The 10588-nt window shown below is 38.8% G+C and overlaps 1 long non-coding RNA gene across 1 annotated transcript; it reads left to right on the forward strand.

Moving 5' to 3' along the window:
• The first annotated feature begins 4840 nt into the window (after nt 1-4840).
• On the forward strand, nt 4841-7078 carry LOC140012485 (uncharacterized). The gene is made up of 2 exons (XR_011819644.1): nt 4841-4987; nt 6782-7078. It is a non-coding gene; the product is annotated as an uncharacterized lncRNA (long non-coding RNA).
• The last annotated feature ends 3510 nt before the right edge of the window (nt 7079-10588 follow it).

A 10588-nucleotide genomic window follows, 5' to 3' on the forward strand; every position in this document is an offset into this window, starting at 1 on the left:
TATTAGACTACTAGTAATGTACTATTAATGTACTAGGAAAATTACCTCAGAGGTTTAGTGCACGAAAGTTGCAAACGAGCGCGAAAATTGGACACGCGAAGACCCTAAACGGACCTAGCATGAGTTGACACTTAGACTTAACCATTAAGTCACCAATTCTCTCCACTTTCATTACAACATCTGATTGCACTCTCTCTCCTCTCTTCACTCTCTTTGTCTGGCCGAAAATAGGAAGAAAAAGGGAAGAAAAATCTAGCCAAAATCCTTACAAAATTACTTCAATCCACTTCCAAATTTCATCATCCATTAGAGGGCTTTGATCCTAGCTTGGAAGAGGGGGCTGTTCATCGGTTTTCTTGGAGGAATTTCGGTCAAGATTTCTGCCCTAAAGCTGTCCAACTAAGTTCTTGAGGTAACTCACTCACCCACACTTCAATCTTGCAAAATTATAGCTCAAATGGAGCAAAGGTAGCATGGGTTTGCAACCTATGGTAGAATTTGGGTTGATTGGTTGAGTAATTATGTTCTTGCAATTCCATGACATGCTCGGGGGTTTGAGGATGTTTATTGGTGGCTGATGTGATGAATTAATGTGTTGTGGTTGCTGATATTGTGCTATGATACATGTATATAGAATCATTGATGGAATGAAGTTGGAAGAAAGTTAGAAATTTGGAGAAGGTACTGTTTGAAATTTCTGACTTGCTGCCCGACTTTCTTGTTTGCTGCTGCCCTGTAATTTCAAAAATTTTCTGGTGTTAATTGAGTTTCCAAATTGGTGTTGATATGTTGTGCTATGTGTATTGTGGTTGTCTACCAAAAATCAACCCAAATGGTTGGTTAAATTTTGAGTTACAAGTAAAGAAGCAAAACTGGAACAAGCTCCAGAATTTTCTGACCAGCAACATTTGTGTAGCTATAACGTTTTGCTCGTTGATCGAAATTGAGTGCTGTTTGTGGCATTTGAAAGTAGACTCTTAGAGCTTTAAAATGGTACCAAGCTCATTTTCTAGTTCGTCCAGAGCGATTCGTGGCGAGTTTTGAAAGTTGGCTGCCTGTTTATTACTGTTCATCCGAGACTGTCTAGAAAATCCATTTTGTTGCTTGATTTTGAACAGCTTTGGTCTGGATTTTTGTGAGAACCCGTAATTTGCATTTTCTTGGTTTTTGTATTTTTCATGGCTTGTTTTCTGCACTTTCTGTATCCGGAAATTTTCTAGATAAATTTTCTTAGTTTTTTGATGATTTTTCTAGTATCGAATAGATTTTGAGAGACTAAGAGCGTATTTTGGACGTGGGACCCACTAGTGCGAAAAGTTCGGAAAATTTCGGCCAACTAGATTAAGTTTTGAATACTGGAATTATTTTACCGGGTGTTAGGAGATAAGTAGAGGGTGCTAAGTGGATTGATATGAGGGAGACAAGTTAGGTAGATATTTAATAAAAGGTGACAAGTGTCACCATAAGAGTTAGTCTTGCCATTTGACCACTATTCATGCCTTTACCAAATTAATATCAAAATTGACCAAAAATCTTCCATTTTTCCTTCAAGCTTGGCCGAACCTCCTCTTACAAGAAAAGAAAGAAAAGCTTCCAAGTTCCTTGCTCCAATCTTGTCCAATCTCACAAACTAACCGTTTAATCTTGAATTCCTTCCATAAAACCTCTTCAAGTAGTGATTGTGAGTTGGTGTGTGAAGTTGTTTGGAAAGTTAAGGTGACCCATAGCTCTCTCTCTCTTGTTTTAAAGGTAAGTTGTGTAGAACCACCCTCCTCCTTTAATTGATGCTTAAAGCATGCTTAGTGGTTGTATAAGATGCAAGTTTATGGATTAATTCTTGATTTGTGGTTGAAATAATGAAGTTTTATTATTTTTGGGGAATTTTCTGTTTTAATATAAGCATGATTGTGTGGCTATGTTTGATGATTGGAAATGATGTTTAAGGACTCTATGAGGTGGGAAAAGTGATTAATTGCAACCAATTTCTGTTTTGGACCAAAAATTGAAAAGTGAGGGTTTTGTGATGAACATTCTGTCCGAATTTTTAGGTCCTAGATAGAGGCCGAATTGGCCTTAGCTCAAAACATGAAAGTTGTAGAGAATGACATTTTAGAGGTGCCTACAAAATTTCAGGTCAATCGGAGTTGTGTAGAGTGAGAAAAGTTGAAATTACTATTGCTGTTCTGGTTTACCCGAAATTGGGATTTGCGACTGTAATTGGTTGTTTTGGCTGGAATTGCTTCCGAATTGGTTGTTGAGGTCTTCTGATGAAATTTATCCCTGTTTCTTAGCTTTCAACTGGTTTTGGAATTTCTGGATTTGGACTTGTAGAGCCTGAGTTATGATGTTTCCGCTTGAATGCATTTTGGTGAATCTGTTTTACGTTGTTGATGAAGTATCTTGCATTTTTGACCTGTTTGCACTCAAAACTGGGCTGAGTGACCTTCTGTGATGTTGTAGCCCTGTCTTTTAGCTTCGAAATGGTGGGTCTTGTACCATCATCCGACAATCGTAGTGTCTTTGGTGCCAAAACCGTAAAATGACGTCAAAAACTGTTTTCTTGGGTTAAAGCTTATTTCCATTTCCGGATTTTCTGGTTTCCTTTAATGCTTATATATTCTTATGGAACCTTATTTTGGTAATACTTGGCCTTGGTTTATGACTTGTAAACGAATCCTATTGTGTTTATTTGAATAGTTTTAAGGCTTGTTTTCATTCCGATCATTTCCTAGCTAACTTTTGTACTTGTACTACTTTGAGCCTAGTGAACGGCTTTTGGGAAATGAGATGACTTTTGTGTGAGATGTTGGGACTGATTTACTGATTTGAGGTAATAGTGAAGCCTTAAGGGCTGGAAAAGTAAGAAATTTAGGGGAAGTGCTGCCCGATTTTCTAGACCGTTTGGTTCCTTTAAGTTGGATTTGCCTTTTGGTAGAAATGAGAGGCTTTTGGGTTGTTTGCGCCTAAGTCTTCATGTTACCTTTTTGTTTCCAAGAAAATCATGTTTTTGCACCCTTGCATTAGTATTTATTTGGCAAGGTATACGGCGTGTAGTCGAGCCTCACTTGTGCATTCCGTTTGCTCGATTTGGATATGAAACCTTCAATTGGTTTATTTTGATTATTTTAGGGTTTCTTGGCGATTAAGGCCAATCTGAAGTGAAAACTTTTGAAGTTGAGCCGGTGAGTGTACCACTCCCCTCCATTGCTGTTTAACTTGATTTCTGCTCTGCAATCTGTTTAATTTGTTTGAGACGAGGGTGTACTTTATCACACTCGTTCTCTTGTCTGTTCATATGCCAATTTACCATGCAAAATTTGAATCTGTTATCTGTGTCTGCATCTGTTCGGATTTCTATGACCTATGAGCTCAATCCTGTGGCTAAGTTATTCGAGTCGGGCCGGCAAGGGCCTGGACGATTAGATAACGAACCACGGTAGTCTGTTCGGGGATTTTGGGTATTGAGACCCTTGATTCCGGGTATACTCGAGTATTACCATTTCTGTTCGTTTGTGGTGAGCGGGCCCGGTAAAGGGGTGTTTGGTGAACGGGATTCGGTGTAAAGAGGGGTCTACGGACGTTGGTTCTATATACGTTGGCGGAGTGTCAACTTCGATCAAGCTTCGGTGACGCAAATGGGAATTTGGCTCCTGAGAGCCACCTGTATCCTTCCTATATGAATCATTAGTTATTTTACTTTACATCTAGCATGTGTATCTGATTTGTTAAATGTGAAATGCCATCATTTTTCTGCTATATGTCTGGTACCTCATTGAGCGCAAGCTCACCCCTTTCTGTTCCTTTTGTTTTCCTTACAGGAACCTCTTTTGGAAATCATGATTTTGAAAAGCGAGTTGAGCTAGTTAGATAATCTTTTGTTCTTTTGTACAGCTCCTCGAGGGGAAGCAAACTCTAAATGTACTTCGTTTCACTGGTTCCATCTGAATTGTAAACCTAGCGACATGTATATATGAAAATGTTTTTTTTCCATGTGATTTTGGTAAGTTACTGTTAAGCTTGGCGGTTTTCAATCATTCAATTCTTTTGGGTCCTATCTCGTGTAATATCGGATTTGTGTGTTTCGACTCCGTAGTCCTAGCGAGAGCTAGGCAGGCGGTCCGCCGAACCCTTTGGTTCATTTGTGAGGACTCGTAAAAACTATTATTTTTTTAGCCTAATTTGTGGCTTAATAAATTATTTAATTGGATATTTGCCTCGAGGAATATTTTCTAGTCTTATTAGACCTAAATACATGGTAATATAACTTCGTTATATTTTTAAAGTAACTCATTTCATGAATTAATTTCCTGGAGCGCGTTTAGTAAAAACAGTGAATAGTGCTTGAAGATTTTATCCGCTTGAGAGTACAATAAGTTTGGAATATTGGAGACATGTATAATGGACCTAAATTCGGTATTTTAATGTTTAAATACTCAAGTGATAGTTATTAGTACTATCGTTATAAGAATTTCCCGGAGGTTTCGCGTTATAGCGTAAAAAATTGACGGTACGCGTTTTCACACGCGCGACTTTATTTGAGGGACTTTAGACCTTTATTTCGGGACAATTAAGAGTGAATATTATCTACATGAATATAAATACATTGGAGGTTTAGTGCACTAGTGAACCAAACGCGCGAGAAAATCGAGCCCTAATCGCGCCAAACGCACCCTAATGTGAGTTGACTAATGGGTGACTTGAGGCCACAAGTTAATGTCTTCTCTTGGAAGCTAAAATCTGATCACTCTCTCTCTCTCTTGAGCTTCAAACAGCCGGCCAGCTCCCTCCTCTCTCTAACTCATTTGCAACAAAATTTCTGCTCACTAATCTCATTCAAAACCACTCCAAATCATCTCCAAAATTAACCAAACTTGCACCACACCTAGCTTGACACTTGAGGATCATTTTGAGCTGCAAACAAGGGCTGGAAATCACGGTTTTTCTGGGGTAATAGAGGGCCGAAAATTCTGCTGAACATCAACCCAAAGTAAGTGATGATCCACTCTTGAAAACTTGAAGTTTGGAAGCTATCTTACCTTGTTAAGTTCATGCATGCATTTGGTTAGCTTGTGTATGGTGTAAAAATGTGATAGTGGGCTCTTGGAATTCCCACACTTGGGTTATTGTTGCTGATGTGATGATTGATGGTGATTATATTGTTGGTTTAGTGGTTATAATGATGCATTAGTGGTGGGTAATTAGTAGAAACTTCATTGGGTGTAAGAAGCAAAAACTTCCGATTTTGCCCCTGCCATGTTCGGCCATTTCCAGGCCAATTTTTAATGGTTTAATGGCTTGAATTAGATGTTTATAGGATGTATTAGATGTGTGAAAAATTTCATTGGAAAATATTGAGGTTTGATTGAGCAAATGAATTTTTCTTGAGAAACTAGCAATCTGGAAAACTGTTCGCGTATGATTCTGACCAGTGGTAGTATTTTGGCTATAACTCTGTCCTCGGATGTCGAAATCATGTGCCGTTGGTGGCGTTGGAAACTAGACATTCCTGGCTTTAATTTGGTATATAATGCACGTTCTGATTCTTTGTGAGCAAGCCGAACCAAATGTTTTAAGTTCGCTGTCCTGTTGCTCTGTTCATCTGGAATGAAGTGTTCAGGCAGCAACTTGATGCCCGATTTTGAACCAGATTGGTGCCGAATTTGGAAATGATTTCTTCTGTGATATTTTACCCCTATGAACGTATTTTCCAACGGCATAAGCCATGCTCTATTTCGAGTTAAATTGACTGAGTTGTGACTGAAACAAGTGGACTGCTCTGTTTTGGAAAAACCCTAATGTTGGACTGGTTTGGAACAAGATATTGGAGTGAACTTGTTAATTGATGTTCTTGATACTAAACACTTACCAAAGGCATTATGGATGTTTCTTAGGCCTTTATTTCACAAATGAACCATGATTGTATAGTTTGCTTGATTAGACGTTTTGAATTGGGTAATGAAAGTCTCAAGGCAGATTGCCTTATAATTTTCCTGAACTTTGGTTGACTAATTAACTATCTTACCGAAAGTATTTTTCCCTGAAATTTGATAGAGTGGTACCTTTCATATGGGAGTAAAATACTGCCAATTTTGGTACCAATCCAAGTTCGTTTCGATACCCAATTAAATTTCTAGTGTTGGAGGTTCAAAACTGGAAATTCTTCTTCAGTCTTGAATCTTCCTCAACTTGGGGCTACTATATCTTGGTGCTCGAAACTCCGTTTCTCAATCCGCTTGTTTTGTTATACTCTTGGATTGCAACACTATTTGATTTCCAAATTTCAAAGGTTAGTTCAAAACAAGTGAATTTTACTGAATTTCCAAAATTGGCCAAAAACCAACCTTGAAACTGTCTTAGTATTCTACAGCAGTAACTTTGATCCAACTTTTGAATACCTTCCATTTCGAATCATGGAAAAGTGTCTTCTAGAAACTTGTAGTACTCGGAATGTAGTTTCCAATGGTATCAAGCTTTCCAATTTTGGACCTACGTAGTGCAAGATACGATTTTTCTAGAATTGACACCCAAAGCTAAAATTTGACAATTTCTTAGAAATGAGATTTTGGAAACTTGCCTTCTTTTCTCGATACCGATTGAACATTTTGAACTCGATTTCATGAAAAATGTTAGTCTCTTTCTTTAGACTTTAAAACTTTACTCTTGAGCCTCGATTATTAATAATTAAGGCCCAATTCATGAATTCCCTTTAGATTGTACAACCTTCTTTGATAAGTAGGAGTTCTAAGTGATAGTGTATAATAGTTAATGGTTATTTGCTCAGGCGCTCAAGGGGACCTTCAAGAAGAACTCGAAGTGGACGCCTAGACACTTGTTTGAGTATTACTCTCTTGTTGCTATAGGTGAGTGTTCCATATAGGAATACGTAATTGGAATAAGTCTATGACATGCATAACCCATGATTATTAAGTGTTAAGTGCTATATGTTAAGTATTTACCACACTCATGCATATCTGAATAAGGTATACTTGAATTACTCGACATGAAATACCTGAAATATGTATATTTGAACTATTCGATATGAAATGCTTAAAGAGCATATTTATGTGATTACTTGAAATACTAGATATGAAATGTTTGGAGAGCATATCTACATGATGTGTTTAAATGATTAATTATGCTATGACAGCATAAGTCGGTTGGAGTGAATCTCCTCGACCCTTATGTGGAAAAAGTGAAAATCGGCCAATGGTGGCCTATTAAAATGACATATGTCTGCCAATTAACCGTAATTACCACCGTTTACCGTTTACCGTGTTTACTTACCGTTTTCTAATCCATTCGGCTACTTGCTTACTTGATTATCTGCTTACGTGATCACCAACTTACTTGATCACTTGATTATCATGAATCGCATGTTATATGAAGTTGTCCATCATTGTTAGGCGAGTGTGTACTTTACCTCACTCGACCTACTCAAATGATGAATTTTACCTTTTGTCGAATTACTTGATTACTTGTGCATGTTGTAAGCTCTAAGCTGAACTTGGGCCCTGCCTCGGTTACTGACCTACTCGAGCCAGGACTGGGCTCGGTCGGGTAGGTTGGAACCCTGGACAACCGTTTCGGTATACTCGAGTATTACCACTGGAGGGATAAGGTGATGGCCAGTCAAACCGAGGGGATCCGGAAGTCATAAGGTGCAGATGACCGACAGAGTTCCACTGGAACACCGTATCCTACAGTATATGTTTACCTTGTATCATGATGATTGTTTCGTGCTAAAATGCCAACATGAAATCCCGAGCTATGCCTGTAATAAGCTCCAATCACTCGTGAACTATACATGCTAATGTCTCATACCATGATAAATGTCTCAAATTACCTGTACAATGATTATCACCTCATGATAACATGCCATTGTGTAACCTTGAACCATGCATATGATATGCCCAACTTATTTGATTTATTTGAACTGTTAGAGTGTCTTGGAACCTCACTGGGCTGTGTAGCTCATACCACGTTGTGGATTTCTTTTACAGGGTTCGAGACCAAGGGTGCTCGTGAGTAGTACTAGATTGTTTTCTTTTGAAGACTTTAAGTTATATTATAACGGATGGCTATAGTACCCCTTTTCCATTGGGTTGTATTTAAGCTTGAAAGCTGCATAATTGTAAGTGTGAGATATTCGAAGTACTTTAATTATGTATTGAGGTTACTTAAAGTATTTCGAGCTTTTGAATGATCGATTGTAGTGAGTCCCGGCGAGAGCTGGGCAGGCGTCCCGCGGATACCCTTTGGTTCGCCTTAGGGAGAAGTGGGGGCGTCACAGTTGGTATCAGAGCTTAGGCTTCAGATCTTTGTAGTGTATCCTAGGCTTAAATGTTTAGGATGCCGGACTGTGGGACTGGTTTGAAAGTTAAATGATTGCTTGTAGCAATGAAATTTAGAGCCAATTCACGTGGTCTCTACAAAGGAGCAAGATAGGACCAAGTGGTGTTATGGTCCTTACTATGTGATTGAGTAAAGGTTTAAGTGCCCTTCAAAAAAAAAAAATGTAAGCTGTGAATCATGAATGTTATAGGTTGTAAAACCTTTATCTTGATAATTGGAGGGAATTTGATATGTATGTTGGGTAGGAATCTCGAATGTGGTGATTTAGTCTTGGGACCGGCCGGCTCGAGTTGTGAATTACCTTATTTCGGATTCTTGTACCCGAGTACTTGAGAGTTGAGGGCAACCATAAGGACTTTATATCTCCATTTTTGGGGAATAAGAATGAATCGATATTTCATGTGAATGGTTGCAGGAAACCAATAATTGTTTGGTTAAGATGGTACAATAATTAAGAGTGGAAGATGGAAAATATTGTAACTCAAAAGATCCTTGTGTTGGGATTGAAATCGAGCATGTTAGGGAATGAGAATCGTCTAGTTCCAATAATCTAGTGAATCCCTACTTGTGATCTTTTATAGTGAGACGATGGGAGTAGAACTTAGAGTCTGCGCCTTGAAGATGAATGTACTTGTGATGATCACTTGTTTATTTTGCTATTGACTTTGACTTGGCATGAACTTTACTTGGCCATAACTTGTTTTATAATTTAATGAACTCTAGTTTGTGTTTACTTGCATAGTGATAATGTTATTTGTGTAAGTGACTTCATTCTCTTTAAATGTTGCTACTGGTATATGAGTATAGTTCAATTTTAACTAAGTGTGAGGGTTATGCATGTGCGTATAGATTAGTTGTGAACATGGAAACTAGAGGACAACGAAAGGGACGTCAACCTAGACAACCCCGAAATGAAAGAGTAGCTAATGGGTCCGGTATTGATCAAAACGTTGAGTCAAGTGTTGGGAGAGGAAATGACCAAATGGGACAAGTTTTAACTCGCATGACGGATATCCTGGAGCTCTTGGTAGCTCAACAAGGTCAAGGTGTTGGACAAGGAAACCAACGTGGAAACCAAGAGATAGGGGAGGATCGAGCTTTAGAGCGGTTTCAAAAATTTTCCCCGCCCAAGTTTGCTGGAGGACCTGATCCAGAGGTGGCTGAGAATTGGTTAGAGAATATAAGAAATATATTCGATGCCTTGGATTACACAGAGGAGAGACAAGTCACCTTTGCTGTATTTCAACTTGAAGGAGCAGCCCGAGCCTGGTGGAATGTTATAAGAAACAAGTGGGAAAGAGATCAAACCCTAAGGACTTGGATAAACTTTGTACGTGAATTTAATGAGAAATTTCTTCCTCCACTTGTCCAAGAAAAGAGAGAAGATGATTTTATAAAGCTTCGTCAAGGAACTTTGAGCGTAGCTGAGTATGAAACACGCTTTACAAAGTTATCTACATATGCCCCAGAATTGGTGGCTACTGAACGGAAGAGAATAAGAAGGTTTATCCAAGGATTAGATTTGGAAATCCAAGATGCCCTTGCTGCAGCACAGGTTGAAACATTTAGTGACGCTCTCGAAAAAGCGCAAAGGGTAGAAAGCACAAAATCTCAACTGAGAGCTCTCCAAGCAAGGAAAAGAGATGCATCTGATAGTACACTAGGAGGAAATGGACCACCACCCAAAGTTAGAAAAGAAGTGGATGGAGTAGGACTGTTATTTCCTGCACCACTCATGATAAAGGAACCAAAAGGAACTATGTCGCGAGGGACTTCAGTAGAACAGACACGATCAAAGAAAACCTCGCAAGCCAGTCAGGTCACAACACCTCGTCCGACTTGTGGATATTGTGGAAGGACGAATCACATTGAAGAAAACTGTTGGCTAAAGGGACGAAAGTGTATGGGGTGTGGGAGTACCAACCATAAAGTTCATGACTGTCCAAGGAGGTATCCACGAGAAACTACTGCTCCACAAGGAAATGGAACTGTCCCTCGACAAGTCAATGGAAGGAGAAACCGACCAATGGCATCAGAAAGAAAGCATAACATGAACACACCACATGGTTCAGAGTTGTCTGAGATTACAGAAGGTATGAATTTCGAGGACGAAATTCTTTTAAGGAGGGGAGGTTGTGAGGACTCGTAAAAACTATTATTTTTTTAGCCTAATTTGTGGCTTAATAAATTATTTAATTGGATATTTGCCTCGAGGAATATTTTCTAGTCTTATTAG

Source organism: Coffea arabica, chromosome 8e (assembly GCF_036785885.1).
Source record: "Coffea arabica cultivar ET-39 chromosome 8e, Coffea Arabica ET-39 HiFi, whole genome shotgun sequence".
In the NCBI taxonomy this organism is placed as follows: Eukaryota; Viridiplantae; Streptophyta; class Magnoliopsida; order Gentianales; family Rubiaceae; genus Coffea; species Coffea arabica.